Below are 16,546 nucleotides of genomic sequence, written 5' to 3' on the forward strand. Positions count from 1 at the left end.
AAAACTTTATACAGGCATACCTTAGAGATATTGTGGATTGGGTTCCAGCTACTGCAATAAAACAAACATTGCAGTAAAGCTAATCACACAAAATTTTTGTTTTCCTAGTGCTTAATAAAAGTTACATTTACACTATACTATAGTCATCTAAGTGTGCAATAGTATTATATCTTTAAAAAAGTACATAACTTAATCTATTATAAAAAGACTGTATTGCTAAAAAAAACACTCACCATCATCATCTGAGCCTTCCATAAGTCATAATTGTAATATCAAAGATCACTGATCACAGATCATCATAACAAATAAAATAATGATGAAAAAGTTTGAAATACTGAGGGAATTGCCAAAATATAACACAGAGACATGAAGTGAGCAAATGTTGTTGGAAAAATGGTGTTGATAGACTTGTTCAACATGAAATTGCCACAGACCTTCCGTTTGTAAAGAAAAAATAAAGCCACATTATTTGCAAAGCACAATAAAATGAGGTATGCCTGGTATGAGGCATGTCACTCATGAAGTATGTTACTTTTTTCCATATGTATGTATTAGTTATATATACATGTATTAACCTTCCATCTGCTTTATTAGTAAATTTTGGTAGTTCACTGAGTGTCTTTTAGTTTTTTCAAATGGCAGTTTTTGCATTTTATGTGAAACAGTCTGTTAATATGATTCTTTGTGATTCCTTCCAGTACTTCTAAATGTAGGTATTCTCCTATCTCCTGCCATAGATTGATAGTGATTTTTTCTTCCTTACACTTTTCTGGTTTTTTAAAATATGTTCCTAGCTGGAGTTACGATTGGAAAAAAGTAGCTGAAATCAGTGATAAAACTGTTGCATTGTCTTCCTTCTCCCTGCACATCTCATGTGGCCTGAAGGACAGTAATCACAGTGCTCCTAGCCTACGAGTGCCAGTCTCAACAGTCACATATTCCTACCCTTCCATGTCTCACAACTCATTTAGGGTTGGATGGTCCTGTGTATATTACAGTCATATGTTAACATTAGTTAACTAGCAACAGTTAATATTTCAAGATGTTCTTATGTAGGACCACAGATGACCTTATTAATCACTAATAAGTAGCAGAACCCAAAATTAACTTCATGTAAAAGCTATCACATAACCCATGAAGTAGGGTGAAAGCCATCATTTATCTTTCAAGTTTCGTCATTACTCCTTTAATGTGATTTGTAGGTATATACATGGTATATAATTCAAGATAATTTAAAATCAAAATAATTTTGTCAAAAGTTCCTTATCCTGTGTTATTTACTTATTATGCCCAAATAAATGACCCTGTTATATTTAAACATTATCTTGACTTAAAGGAAATGCTGAAAAATTGATGTATAAAATATATACCTGTATACAGTTTAGTTTATATACAGCATCTATCTAACCTTATTTTCTTTTTGGTTTTGTTTTTTTCCTCTTGTTTCTTATCCCTAGCAGTGTTCCTAATGGAGACTTTTCTTTGAAGTCAGGGTACAAGGTAGCTATTTACATTTGGGGATGTGTGCTCAAAGCATATTTATATAAGAACTGTGCCTTTAGCACATATGTGACTCACATGAACCTCAAATGTGAACCTCATGTGCTCTCCCCAGCTGTAGTTCAACTCTACTATTCTTTATTTTTCATTTAAAGGTGTGAGGCCTTAGAAATTCTGGACTGCTCACCATTGTATGAAACTACTTCTCTGTTTTGTATTTTTTTTTTATCAGCAAAAAATCTATCACCAAGGCTTATTAGAACATACAGAAATTACCTACATGGTTTTTGCTGTTTCATATATTTCATTGCTAAAATAGGCCAGTTGGAAATTATGTCGTTTCTGGACATTTTGTTTCACTAAGCACATCTCAAGAATAAGACAACCTAAGCTTTGTTTTTATTCCTGCCACTAAAAGCCATCACTTTTAAAGTCAAATTCTCTGAGGGTTTACAACTGATTATTATGTGAATTCATCTAATTATACTGAAACCTACTATAAAGTAAGTTTTCACTGTTGAATCCTCTAAATGAATTAGGATTTTTCAAGGCTTCAATTTTTGTAAGAGTTACTCTCCATGATATCCTGGCCTAGACATTTAGTAACTATTCCTGTTGCTGCTTCTTGGACAGTGTCAGGTTGGTGTTCTGTGGTAAGTCATGAGTACTCTGGGTAGGAAACTTGAGCATTCAAAGGAGGCAGGGTAAGCATGGGAGCAGTTATCCCAGCAGCTATAGAGTAGGGAGACCCTGTGGAAGATAGTAGCATCAAAATAATTCTTCAGTTGAATGGTGTGAAGTCAGGAAGTGTCCCTAGATGTGGAGGTGGGAAGGGAGGGATTCAGGGGAGGGAGGAAAGAAAGCTACGGCAAATCTGAAGAGGATGGAGAAACAGAATGTGACCAAGGAAGAATATATGTGTTCTATTTTGATTATCAGCAAAGACAAAAGAAATTATCTAACTAGATTCTTAACCCAGTAAAGCATCAAAGTAAAATATTAGAAAGTATCACTGATGTGAAATCATACTGCAGAATGAGAAAACTCTAATAATAGTAATGTTCTTTCATATTTACCATTATGAAGGCTCCTGCAGTGATTCCAAAGGTTTGTAGGCATGTGCTGCTATGCGTCTTGGATTTCTCAGTTGGACAGCCACCACTCCCACCATTAACCCCAAATGGTTGGGTCTTGCATCACTCTCTCAAGCTTATTGCAAAATTCACATTTAAATTGAAGAAAGTAGGGAAAACCTCTAGACCATTCAGGTATGACCTAAATCAAATCCCTTATGATTGTACAGCAGAAGTGACAAATAGATTCAAGGGATTAGATCTGATAAAGTGCCTGAAGAACTACAGAGAGAGGTTCATAACATTGTACAGAAGGCCGTGATCAAAACCATCCCCAAGAAAAAGAAATACAAAAAGGCAAAATAGTTCTTGGAGGAGGACTTACAAATAGCTGAGAAAAGAAGAGAAAGACAAAGGAGAAAAGGAAAGATATATCCATCTGAATGCAGAGTTCTAAGAATAGCAAGGAGAGATGAGAAAGCTTTCTTTAGTGATCAGTGCAAAGAAATAGAGAACAATAGAATGAGAAACACTAGAGAAAATTAGAGATACCAAGGGACTGTGTCATGCAAGTTCAGTTCAGTTGCTCAGTCATGTCTGTCTCTTTGCGACCTCATGCAGTACAGCACTCTAGGCCTCCCTGTCCATCACCAGCTCCCGGAGTTCACTCAGACTCACGTCCATCGAATCGGTGATGCCATCCAGCCATCTCATCCTCTGTCGTCCCCTTCTCCTCCTGCCCCTAGTCCCTCCCAGCATCATAGTCTTTTCCAATGAGTCAACTCTTCACATGAGGTGGCCAAATTATTGGAGTTTCAGCTTCAACATCAATCCTTCCAGTGAACACCCAGAACTGATCTCCTTTAGGATGGACTGGTTGGATCTCCTTGCAGTTCAAGGGACTCTCAAGAGTCCTTTCCAACACCACAGTTCAAAAGCATCAATTCTTCGGCGCTCAGCTTTCTTTATAGTCCAACTATCACATCCATACATGACCACTGCCATAAGGGTGGTGTCATCTGCATATCTGAGGTTATTGATATTTCTCCCGGCAATCTTGATTCCAGCTTGTGCTTCTTCCAGCCCAGCATTTCTCATGATGTACTCTGCATATAAGTTAAATAAGCAGGGTGACAATATACAGCCTTGACATACTCCTTTTCCTATTTGGAACCAGTCTGTTGTCCCATGTCCAGTTCTAACTGTTGCTTCCTGAACTGCATATAGGTTTCTCAAGAGGCAGGTCAGGTAGTCTGGTGTTCCCATCTCTTTCAGAATTTTCCACAGTTGATTGTGATCCACACAGTCAAAGGCTTTGGCATAGTCAATAAAGCAGAAATAGATGTTTGTCTGGAATTCTCTTGCTTTTTCCATGATCCAGCAAATGCTGGCAATTTGATCTCTGGTTCCTCTGCCTTTTCTAAAACCAGCTTGAACATCTGGAAGTTCATGGTTCACCTTATTGCTGAAGCCTGGCTTGGAGAATGTTGAGCATTAATTTACTAGCGTGTGAGATGAATGCAATTGTGCAGTAGTTTGAGCATTCTTTGGCATTGCCTTTCTTTGAGATTGGAATGAAAACTGACCTTTTCCAGTCCTGTGACCACTACTGAGTTTTCCAAATTTGCTGGCATATTGAGTGCAGCACTTTCATAGCATCATCTGTCATGCAAAGATGGGTACAATAAAGGACAGAAACGGTGTGGACCTAACAGAACCAGAAGCTATTAAGAAGAGGTAGCGAGAATACACAGAAGAACTATACAAAAAAGATCTTCATGACCCAGATAACCACGATGGTGTAATCACTCACCTAGCACCAGACATCCTGGAGTGCAAAGTTAAGTGGGCCTTAGGAATCATCACTATGAACAAAACTAGTGAAGGTGATGAAATTCCAGCTGAGCTATTTCAAATCCTAAAAGATGATGCTATTAAAGCACTGCACACAGAATGCCAGCAAATTTAAAAACTCAGCAAGACCAGAGGACTGGAAAAGGTCAGTTTTCATTCCAGCTCCAAAGAAGGGCAATGCCAAAGAATACCACCACACAATTGCAGTCATCTCACACACTAGCAACATAATGCTCAAAATTCTCTAAGCTAGGCTTCAACAGTATGTGAACCATGAACTTCCAGATGTTCAAGCTGGATTTAGAAAAGGCAGAGAAACCTGAGGTCAAATTGCCAACATCTGTTGGATCATCAAAAAAGCAAGAGAATTCCAGAAAAACATTTACTTCTGTTTCATTGACTACGCCAAAGCCTTTGACTGTGTGTATCACCACAAACTGAAAAATTCTTAAAGAGATGGGAATACCAGACCACCTTACCTGCCTCCTGATAAATCTGTATGCAGGTCAGGAAGCAACAGTTAGAACTGGACATGGAACAACAGACTGGTTTCAAATTGGGAAAGGAGTACATCACAGCTGTGTATTGTCCCCTTGCTTATTTAACTTATATGCAGAATACATCATATGCGAAATGCCAGACTGGATGAAGGACAAGTTGGAATCAAAATTGCAGGGAGAAATATCAATAATCTCGGATATGCAGATGACAACATCCTTATGGCAGAAAGCAAAAGGAACTAAAGAGCCACTTGATGAAAGTAAAAGAGGAGAGTGAAAAAGCTGGCTTAAAACTCAGCATTCAAATAATGACGATCATGGCATCCGGTCCCATCACTTCATGGCAAATAGATTGGGAACAATGAAAACAGTGACAGACTCTATTTTCTTGAGCTCCAAAGTCACTGCAGATGGTGACTGCAGCCATGAAACTGAAAGACACTTGCTCCTTGGAAGAAAAGCTATGACTAACCTAGACAGCATATTAAAAAGCAGAGACATTACTTTACCAACAAAGGTCCATCTAGTCAAAGCCATGGTTTTTCCAATAGTCATATATGGATAAGAAAATTAGACCATAGAGAAAGCTGAGTGCCGAAGAATTGATGCTTTCAAACTGTGGTGTTGGAGAAGACTCTTGAGAGTCCCTGGGACTGCAAGGAGATCAAGCCAGTCCATCCTAAAGGAAATCAGTCCTGAATATTCATTGGAAAGACTGAAGCTGAAGCTGAAACTGCAATACTTTGGCCACCTGGTGCAAAGAACTGACTCATTTGAAAAGACCCTGATGGTGGGAATGATTGAAGGCAGGAGGAGAAGGGGACGACAGACGATGAGATGGTTGGATGGCATCACCAACTCAATGGACATTAGTTTGAACAAGCTCTGGGAGTTGGTGATGGACAGAGAAGCCTGGTGTGCTGCAGTCCCCGGGGTCACAAAGAGTTGGACACCACAGAGCAACTGAACTGAGTTGAACTCGAGCTTCAGGTCCAAGACAGAAACATCTAAGTGCCTAAGCTTCAGTATCTAGCATGCAGCAGGGGTAAGGAATATCTTTTCTTCTTTGGCCTTGTATTGAGAGATGTTCAGGCACAGGCTGCCTATAAACAGTGGAGGTTCAGCACAGCCCTTCTGCTGCCCAAATGCATTCATACACATTCTCTCTGAGTCATTGATCTATAAAGGCAGCTCTTTCTGGGTAATGAGAGACATAGTAAGAACAGGGGATCTCCTGGCAGCCTTTGTCTTAATCTTTCTCTATCACGTGAGTTCCTCAGTAAGAAGCATTATCGTACAGGAGATCATGATGATGTATAACTCATTCAGTTATCCTAACTGAAGCCTTCTTCAGTTATCCTGCCATTCAAGGCACTGACAGGACATGATGGGCAGCATAGGAGAATCAAAATCTATATTGTCCATTCTAGACATTGTCTCAAGTAGATGTCCCCTCTGTGCTCAAAAGGGTCCAGTATAATTTCAAGTAGCTGTCTGTTCCCATGGGGAAAGTACTTACAACAGGCCCAGGCTTTTATGCGTCGCTCACATATTAGGTGCTGAGCAGCAGCAGCAGTGGGTCTGTCTGCCCGAGGAGATGGAAGCCTGTGTTTAGCTCAGGCAGAGTTCATCTCTCCCGGGATGGAGCCACTTAGTACATGAACCATTGCACAAGACCTAGGGCCTGGGAGAGAGGCTGTTGGGTGCCCTCAGATGCCCACTAGACTGTTAACAGCGTTTTCCACACTGCTGTTAACTTTTTGGTAAACATCTTCATGGGATATAGGGAGCTGTTTATTCTCGGACCGTTTTAAAAGTTCATCCACATAAAACTTCTGCTTCCTTGCCACTTGTTCTCTGGTAGCACTCTTGCCAAGCTCCTGGCTGTTTGGCTAATCAGTAACTACAGAGTAAAGAGTGGATGATCAGTTCGCTCCATCTCTATTTTACAGTAAAGTGACAGGGAAATACATTACAATCAACTTTTACTTCTTTCTTTAGAGTCATGCATCAAGTGACCATAATACCACGGCAATGTACTTCTTATAGTGCTACCATCTTGTTCAAAGCCATTTGAAATTTTTCTTCCCTCAGTCAGTTTCACATAAAAAGTACCCCATGGGGCCTACGTGGGTGGACTGAAGTAGAGATGGTATGGCAGGAATAGGCACACATGGACGGTTCATGGATCACATTTTGTAATATTTTTCCATTGGGTCCTTTTATTTCTCCTAATGATGAGTGCTTATACAGCAGACGACATCCAATTCATGATCAGCAGCTTCAGTTGCAAGTTTACCTGACATTACATAATTAGGAATTCTTTCTCTCCCCTCTCAAAAATATCCATTAAATAATCCTCTCACTTAAATCAATAGGTAGCTCTTAACAGAATCAGTGAAGTGTTCATTTATTTAACATCTATTTATTGAATGTCTACAACTTACTAGGCACACGTGTTAGCCTTATTGATCCCAAATCTCAAAAAGCTTAAGTGAAGAAAATAGAAGTTTAAAAATATATACATGATTAAATAAATAGTTGATATCAGTTATCAAAATTGCTATAGAAGAAGGCAATAAGAAATGAAATACAATAGAGGAATGGGAGGTTCTTCATTAAGTAGAATGGTCAAAGAAGCGTTCTCTAAGGAGATGGCATTTAAGCTGAGCACCGAAGCATGAGAACAAGCTGGCTACACCAAGAGAGATGATAACAGCCTTGCAGGTGAAGGAACAGCATGTTAAAGGAACTGAGAGAAGTTCAGGTTCAGCTGGAGTAGAATAAGCTAGGAGGAGGGTGGTACAAGTTATGTTTGAGAGACAAGCCAGACCCAGCTCATGCAAGGCCACTGACCCATGGTTAAGGAGTTTGGATTTTTATTCTCAGTACTATGAGAAGACATTCATGTATTCATGTATTAAATCAACACTTATTGAGCTCCTTCTTATGTCAGGCGGGTAAAGTTCCTGCCCTGTGGGATTAACACTCTGGTGGGAATGATGGCTAATAAACAAGTATGTCAGATTGTGATCATTGATGTGGGGAGAAAAAATAATTAAAGTAAAGAGTATAGGGGGTGCCAGGGATAGTAGTGAAATGTTGTAGAGTAATGCAAGTTGAGGAGCCCTCCCTGATGAAGGTACTTTTGAACAAATAACTGAAGGAAGTGAGGAAGCAGACTAAGCTGAATCTAAGGAAGGGGGTGTACCCGGGCTTTGAAGGCTTTTAAGCTAAACGTTTTAAAATCACTTTTGCTGCCTAGTGGAAAATAGTTTGAAGTGGAAGTATGCTAGTAAAGAATCCTCCTGCAATGCAGGAGACCCCAATTCAAATCCTGGGTCTTGAAGATCCACCGGAAAAGGGATAGGCTACCACTCCAGGACTCTTGGGCTTCCTTGGTGGCTCAGCTGGTAAAGAACCTGCCTGTAATGTGGGAGACCTGGGTTCGATCCCTGAGTTGGGAAGATCCCCTGGAGAAGGGAACGGCTACCCACTCTAGTATTTTGGCCTGGAGAATTCCATGGAATGTATAGTCCATGGGGTCATGAAGAGTCAGACACAACTGAGTGACTTTCACTTTCACTTCATTTTGCTGCTTGGTGGAGAATAGTTTGAAGTGGAAGTATGCAGGGAATTAATGATGGTGGTGACCTCGAGGCCACCTAAGAGTGGTAACAATAGGAATTAAAAGATGTATTTGGGATTAGATTCAGTAGGACTGTCTAATAAATAAGAAATGGTGATTGAAAAAATGAAGAGAATCAAGAATTGTGCCCCAGTTATTAACTCTAAACGTCTGAGTAAGTAATAGTGTCTTGTATTGAAATGGGGAGAGCTGAGCCTGTAGGATAGAGAGGAAGGCAGAGACAGATTTAGGATGGAAAGAGGAAGACAGAAAACAGATTTGAGCTTTAAAAACAAAAGGAAAGAAAAGGGGGAAAAGTTATGTTTTTGACATATTAAATTATATCTCTAAGACTTTCAACCCTGGAGGAGGGCATGGCAGTCTACTCCAGTATTCTTGCCTGGAGAATCCCCATGGACAGAGGAGCCTGGCAGGCTGCAGTCCATGGGGTTGCTCAGAGTTGGACACAACTAAACTCAGCACAGCAAGACTTTCAAGGAGTTAAATATAGTTAAGTCTGTAAAACTCACAGAGTGAGTGAGATGAACACATGAACTTTGGAGCATCTGTGAAGAAGCAGCCTTTGAACCCAAGTAAGCAACTGAGACCCTCAGAGAGTGTGGAGCTTAGAAGGCAGGCCTGAGGGACTGTCATTGTGAGCTTAGGAGAAAATGAGGAGCTGGCAAAGGACCCAGAGATAGTGGTGCCAGTGTGGAAAGATAGCATCCTGAACTCTGTAGGCAAGAGGGGTTCATGAAGGAAGGAGTGCTTGACTCCATCAGATATTAATGGGAGTTGAGTGAGATAAGAACAGAGAAACACTCATGGGATTTAGCACTTGGACGTCCTAAACGAACTTGGCAAGTACGGTCAGTGACATGTTGTGAACATAAGCCAGTTTGGAATGAGCTGAGTAAATGGGTGGGCGGGGAAGGAAATGGAAGCAAATAGCATATACAGCTCCTTCTAGAAGCTTTTCCATGTAATTTAATTAATGTTATAATTTAGTACCTAACAAGTACAGTCTGTTGGATTCTGCCAAATATTCTGCTAGTTCAGTGTGCAGGGTGAATGGTGCTGAGATCTGGATAGTTGCCAGCCTGCTCTGCAAGATAAAAGAGCAGAGGGAACACCCTTTCTTCTGAGTGGGTTTCCTGATTGAAAGCTCAGAATACTGCGCTTATTTCATCACTCACACTTTGGATGAGATGCATATCTGGAATGGGAAAACAGAACCCTGGCTGAAGATTAGACTTTATTCTTCAGTCTGTCTTACATTCTCCTCCTCATCTCCTCTACTTATCTATCGGGTTAGCAGCATAGCTAACCCTTTCTTCCTCCCCAGTGTTAAATAAGGTCCAGGTAGCTAAAAGAAAAGCACATCAAAGAGAACTACCTTTTTTTTTTTTTTTTGTCCTTACATCGTTACAAGTAGGAATGAATTAAACACAATTCTACAATATTTTTTGCCCTAAAGGTCCTGCGCCACAGTGTTTGAGTTTACTCTAAGGTCTACGGTGCCACCAGAAGGTGGATTCGGGGAAATAATCTGAAGCAGGAGAGGGAATAGCTTTCTGACTGTATGAAAGGTATCTAGATGTGGAACATGAAAATCAAAGTATGGAAGATAAAAATTCCTTGGAACATAGTATTGTTAAACAATACTGTTAATTTGTTAATTCAAATCAATTGGCTATATGACTTAGGTAGATGACATTGAGCGTTATTAAGGAAATGTGCTAATTATAATTTTATACAATGCTTCAAAGTGAATTCATGAAAAACTGCATAGGTGCACACTAGGAGCACATTCATGAAAAGTAGAACTGATGTTGTTTCCACTTGCTTAATGGGGGTTCCCAGGCAGCTAGGTGGTAAAGAATCCTCTTAGCAATGCAGGAGATGCTGGTTGGATCCCTGGGTGGGAAGATCCCTTGGAGGAGAAAAAGGCAACCCACTCCAGCATTCTCGCCTGGAAAATTCCATGAACAGAGGAATTCCATGGAAGGCTACAGTTCATGGGGTTGCAAAAGAGTCGAACACAACTGAGCAACTTGAGCATGCATGCACACCACATGCTTCATACTGAAGAAATTTTTTGATGCTTGAAAATTTTTCTCTTTTTAAGCTAAACATAACTCACCCCACTACAGTACAAGTAAAGCCTTCATAGATGAACTCTAGGTTTATACAAAATCATCACAAGTTCAGGTTTGGTGGAGTTTCTTCCGACATTTTACTATAGCTTTCTTTCATTCATTTGCTTTTTCATTCAACATATACATACTGACCTCTTCCTATAGGTAAGAATTTAGCACCAGGCTTTGAAGATGGATGTTGAGATTTTTGAAAATCAGAAATTAAGTTGACTGTAATGAAGGTAACCATATTTTTAACTTAAAAGGTCTGTTTTATCAAATTAAAATAGATTTAGTTCATGATACAACAGTCCCATCCCACATGCTTTCTATTTTGATCAAGCTTCAGACCTCTTAAAGTGAAGTCTCTCAGTCATGTCCGATTTTTTGCAACCCCATGGACTGTAGCCTATCAGGCTCCTCAGTCCATGGAATTTTCCAGGCTAGAGTACTGGAGTGGGTTAAGGACTGTCCAATACAGAAGACTATTAGGCTAAGAATGTTAAGTATTAAAACAGACATTATCTGCAGATTTGCTGAGCATTGGACATTTGAACTGAGTTGGGCCTCATGGAGTGTTTGTGTAATTAAGGGCAGCTTCAAGATATGAGACTTTTCTTTTTTGTTTTGTCTTAGTTGATATTATATATGTCCTATTGACTAAAGAGGTAAAGCTCTTATTATGCTTAGTAATAACTGATATATTTATCAAGAATTTTAATCGTTCCCTAAAGGCTTACCTTATCCCATTTAATCATGAATTCTGGGAGGATTGCTCCTGTTATCCCAGTTTTACTGATGCAGGAACTGAAAACTTAAAAGAATTAAGTGACTTGCCCAATAGCACAAAGCAAGGGAGCAGAGCATGTGAGCTGCAGATCAGAGTGGCTATCTCAGAGTTGTGTTTTTTTATTGCCCCGCCTAGTTATGGAATCATGGACAACATGCTGTCTAGAGAAAATGGAAAAGTCAAAGTGGGGGTGTGTGTCTTTTGATAGGGATGGTAGCTAAAATATCAAATGCAAGCAACCAAAAAGAACTGTGCCATTTTCAATAATAGGTGATAGTTTAAAGAAGAAGATAATTAATTGTGAGTATTCTTCATTGTGAGCATAGGAGAAGAAATCAACAGTATAAAAGAAATGTGCAGATCACCTGTATAGAGTTTCCCAGCTGCGTGAGTCTGGGACATTACTCATGATTTCAAATCTCACCTATTTTTTTCATACTGTTTAAAACAATGAGGTCTAACCCTCAGCCAAGTGGATGATGTCATTACTTCAAGTAGGTACTTGAAACATCCCTCATTCACGTGGTGGTTAGAGGGTGGCATTGTGGTGGAGAGCATGGACTGGATCCTGGCTTCCCAGGTTCTGGACTGACTACCCACTGCAAGCTAGTGACCTTGGTCAGGTGTTTCACTTCTGAGCTCATCGTTTAATCTATGAAAGGATGATAGTAATCCTATCCCAACAGGATTCTTGTGAGGATTAAATGTATTAGTGTATTTAATGTGCTTAGGACAGACCTAGAACACAGTTAAATGTTCGGTAAATGTCATTACATTGAATAGCACTTTTTTAAACAGATATTCTTTTGCTGAAAGCTCTGTGGTAAAATTTGATCATATATTCATAATCTTTTACTTGTGATCCTTCACAGATTTAATTCATATTAATATAGTATTTGTTTGCTTAAAATTATGCTGCTTTAGATTATAATGCTATAATGTCCCTTTTATCAACTTTCTCTGTATTTTGGTTATCTTTTAATATTTATTTATTTCCTAATTTATTTGGCTACCTCGGGTCTTAGTTGCAGCATGTGAGATCTTTGTTGTATCACGCAGGATCTTTTGTTGGCAGCGCACGGACTCTCTAGTTGTGGCAAACAGGCTCAGTCGTTGCAGCCTGCAGGCTCAGTTGCTCTGCCGCATGTGGGATCTCAGGAATCAAACCCACATCCCCTACATTGCAAGGCAGATTGTTAACCACTGGACCACCAGGGAAGTCCCTGTTTGCATTTTAAGAGCAGACATCTATGAAAATGCTCTCCAAGAATGTTTTGAAATTTGCACTCACCAAAAATTGAAATGAGCATAAAATATATGTTCGGAAATTAATAGTGTGAAAGTGTTAATCCCTCAGACTCATGTCTGAGTCTCTTTGCAACCCCATGTACTGTAGCCCACCAGGCTCCTCTGTCCATGGAATTCTCCAGGCCAGAATACTGGAGTGGGTTGCCATTCCCTTCTCCAGGGGATCTTTCCAGCCCAGGGATCGAACCCAGGTCTCCTGCATCACAGGCAGATTCTTTACAGGCAGGCAGCCACCATGTGAAGCGCTTATACTGGGATTTCCGACCAATAGCATAATGAATTAAGTTGGAAACGTTAATAAAGAAAAAATTTTAATATCTCACCCTATAGCTCAGTTTTGATACTGCTATTATTAAGAATCAGACTAAACTAAAAGCAAACATTGAAAATAATACTGTGTTTATTTAGCAGATATAGCAAAGATTTATATCTTATTGTTTAGATTTCATTTACATATTTACTTCTCATATAATTTTATATTTAATCATTTATAAATACATTTGTATATTAACAGTATGGTAAATTACTTTGAGGTGTGGTTGTTTTGGGTCTCAGATAGGGCACAGGAAAACATGTTCTGAGGTGTATCAGTAAAGTTTGAAAACATACTACCTTTAATTAATATTACTTTTAAATTTTTTTCATATTAGTAGATCAAAAGAATGTTCTAAAGTGTTTCTTTTATTTTTGTTTTTCCCGTTTAGTCTGTAGGGTGTATCATAAAGAAGTATATTTTAAGAATAATAGTAATTATGAGGAAATGTTTTAACTTCATTTAACATCTGTGCCAGATGTGATGTATTTAATTATTTTTTTAAAAAAGAAAGTGTTTGTAACTTTCATTATTCTTCTGTGTGGTGCATCTTTTATTGAGTGTTTTATACAATTGATAAGCATTATTCAGTGGCATATGGTCTGAGTCTGACGTGCTTTGAAAAGAGTACAGAGTTCTGATAATGAGGATTCTGTGAAAATGGGAAAACCAGCACAACAGATATGCTTTGAGAAAGTATGGGTTTTTAGCATCTTGAAACAATATATCACACTCAAAGGGACAGAACTGGGCTGCACAATCTGTTAGCTCATTCTTGTCCAATCTGGTCTCCTCCTTTCTTTTGGAGCCAGCATTGTCATCAACTCACTGAATTATATTCTGACTGGAATGTATTTCAGGCGCAGAGTAATGTATCTACTTAAATGGAATCCTATCTTTCTACAAAAGCTTTTTGAGTATAATAAATTTAAAATATAAAAAAAAATTTCTATTAAGTTAAAGTAATTGGTTCAACAGTTTACATATGTGCCTCCTCCCCAACCACCCTAAAAAAAAGAGCATACTTAGAGAAGTGTAGGGCTGTTTTCCTTTTATTTTTAATATTGAAAAAAATTTTTTGGTTTCACTAACATATAGTCAGACATATTTCAGAGACTGTTTATTGGAAAGATACCTGTACCTTATAGCAATTGTTACTTGAACAGAAGTGAACTGTGGCATTAAAACTTCCTCTAGCAAGGAGTTTTAATTATGATTATTCTTTTTAAAATTCAATAGCAGCTTTCTAACAAAAATTAGGCCTTAATGTCCTACGACATCCAATGAATGTGATAAATGAACTTTATCCTAAGCATCTAGATGGTACTAACTGTCCTTGAAAAAATTAAGACAATGGTAATTCAGATATTTTTTTGTGAGGTTCAATTCTCTCATGGAATCAGAATTGAGAAAAACTACTATATAGTATTCAAGATTACCCAGTCTTTTAATTTGAAGTATAACATGTTGTATAAATGAATTGAGTGTTACCTTAGAGCTATATTACTTTATGTAAAGAATTAAGTGTTATCATTTTTGTAAAGTCATAAGCACAATGCCTGATACTTAGTAAGTACTCAACAAATTATATATATTATCATATTTAAATTCCTAAAAAATTTTGCTCATATTATGTTGTTTTGATCAAGATGAAATTAAGTATAGCAGTAAAGATGCATATAATCTAGTCAAAAATTATATTTTCAAATTTAAACAGGCTCTCCTAGTAATATTTTATGCTTATTGGTTGAGTAACATTACTATAAATTTTGCTTTTTTATAATGTACAGATAACTCAGAATTCATCTATAGTAACCATGTAATAAAAGAAGTTGTTTTTTGTGATTGTCCTCATGAGGATTTTAGGTCTTTACCAGTTCAGATAGGCAAATAGTTCTTTTTAATGCATTGATTTATGTGGAAGTGGGGGCAGAGGAATGAGAAGCAGCTAGGCTTCCCTGATGTGGAAGGACAAGATATTATTGCCTCGCCAAACCTCCTGCCATAGGACTCTTCTTCTTCCCTATGGTAAATTGTATGTTATTTTTTCGATATGATTGGCATTACCATGGAACACTGCAAATTATACAAGTTATAAATATACAGTGATATTTAAGATGTGAAACTGAAAAATCCCCAAACTAATTATCAGAGCTCCAATATCAGCAAATTAATTCTTGATAGCATAAATTGAAGCTATTTTATTCAGTGAACTATTGAACAAAAAAAGGATAATAGGCTGTCACTTGAGAATGGCTAACATAATTTGTGAGACAGGACAGCACCTTTCTTTATAGCATACATTTATAGTCAGTCTTTATGCTAATACATTTCCATATTCTTGCAAACAGTTTATAAAGAAAATAACTCAACAATACCCGGTGACTATACTGTGACTGTGAAACAGAACAAATTGTTTATACATTGCGTTCAATTCAGGAAAGTGGATAAATGACATTTCTGATGTATATGTTAATAAAATGTTACCTAGTCTATGCACTACTTCTTATACACTGATAATTATTATAAAGTGAAACTTCATCTTTCTTTTCTTTTTTTTTTTGGATAATTGGTATAAAACAACTTTTTCCTACACAGAAAAACTAGTGAGTTTTGTAACAAAAAAGGATTTGTTCCCTTTGCATAAAATCTGTGTGGTATTAAGTATTTTCCATGTAGAAAATGGAAAGTGATTTATTTCACTATATTCTGAGAGTATTTATAAAATATGAGTTTCAGAAACTGTTTGTACATATAAAATTCAGTGAGCTAAACTGAGGCTGGAAATGCAGTCTGTTTTACAATGCAAAACATGGAATGTATGAGAATTCTGAATACAATCAAATTAGCATTTAAAATAAATAAGGTAAAGAGTTACTTAACCAAATAGAATAAATAAATAAGAATTACTTTATATTGCTAGAATACTTGATGGACTGTTTAGAAAAAATAAACTTAGATTTCTACCATACTTTTTATTACAAAATAAATTACAAGTTAATATTTAAATGTAAAAATAAAACTATACCAGAAGTTAAAGAAATAGTAGGTGCATATGTATTTAATCTCAAGATGAGGCAGTTTTCTAACCAAGAAAACATAAGGCCAATTTAAATTTTAAGTCCATAAAGTAAAAAATAAATAAATAAATTGATAAATTTATAAATAAGTTGACAAATAAATAATAAATTGTAAATTTAGTATTATACATATAAAACTGGATGAAAGTTTATGATAATTTATTAAAAATGAAACAATTTTTAAAATGAAATGAAAAATGAAAAGTGTTTAACTGAACTGTTGATCAAAACATGAGAAGTAAGTAAAAGTATATACCAGGTTGGTTTTTTAAATGAAGAAGCTGAGGCATAGAGAGGGTATGTAACTTGCCACCAGGTCACTAAGTTCAGTGAGAAAGTCTAAATATGAATGCTCACTCTTT

The 16,546-nt window shown here is 37.5% G+C and overlaps 1 protein-coding gene across 1 annotated transcript in view; it reads left to right on the top strand.

The window, feature by feature from the left end:
* Positions 1 to 16,546, top strand: part of ASCC3 (activating signal cointegrator 1 complex subunit 3) — a 334,203-nt gene that overhangs the window by 229,430 nt on the left and 88,227 nt on the right. The gene's annotated exons all lie outside the window — the stretch shown is intronic.

Source organism: Bos indicus x Bos taurus, chromosome 9 (assembly GCF_003369695.1).
Source record: "Bos indicus x Bos taurus breed Angus x Brahman F1 hybrid chromosome 9, Bos_hybrid_MaternalHap_v2.0, whole genome shotgun sequence".
In the NCBI taxonomy this organism is placed as follows: Eukaryota; Metazoa; Chordata; class Mammalia; order Artiodactyla; family Bovidae; genus Bos; species Bos indicus x Bos taurus.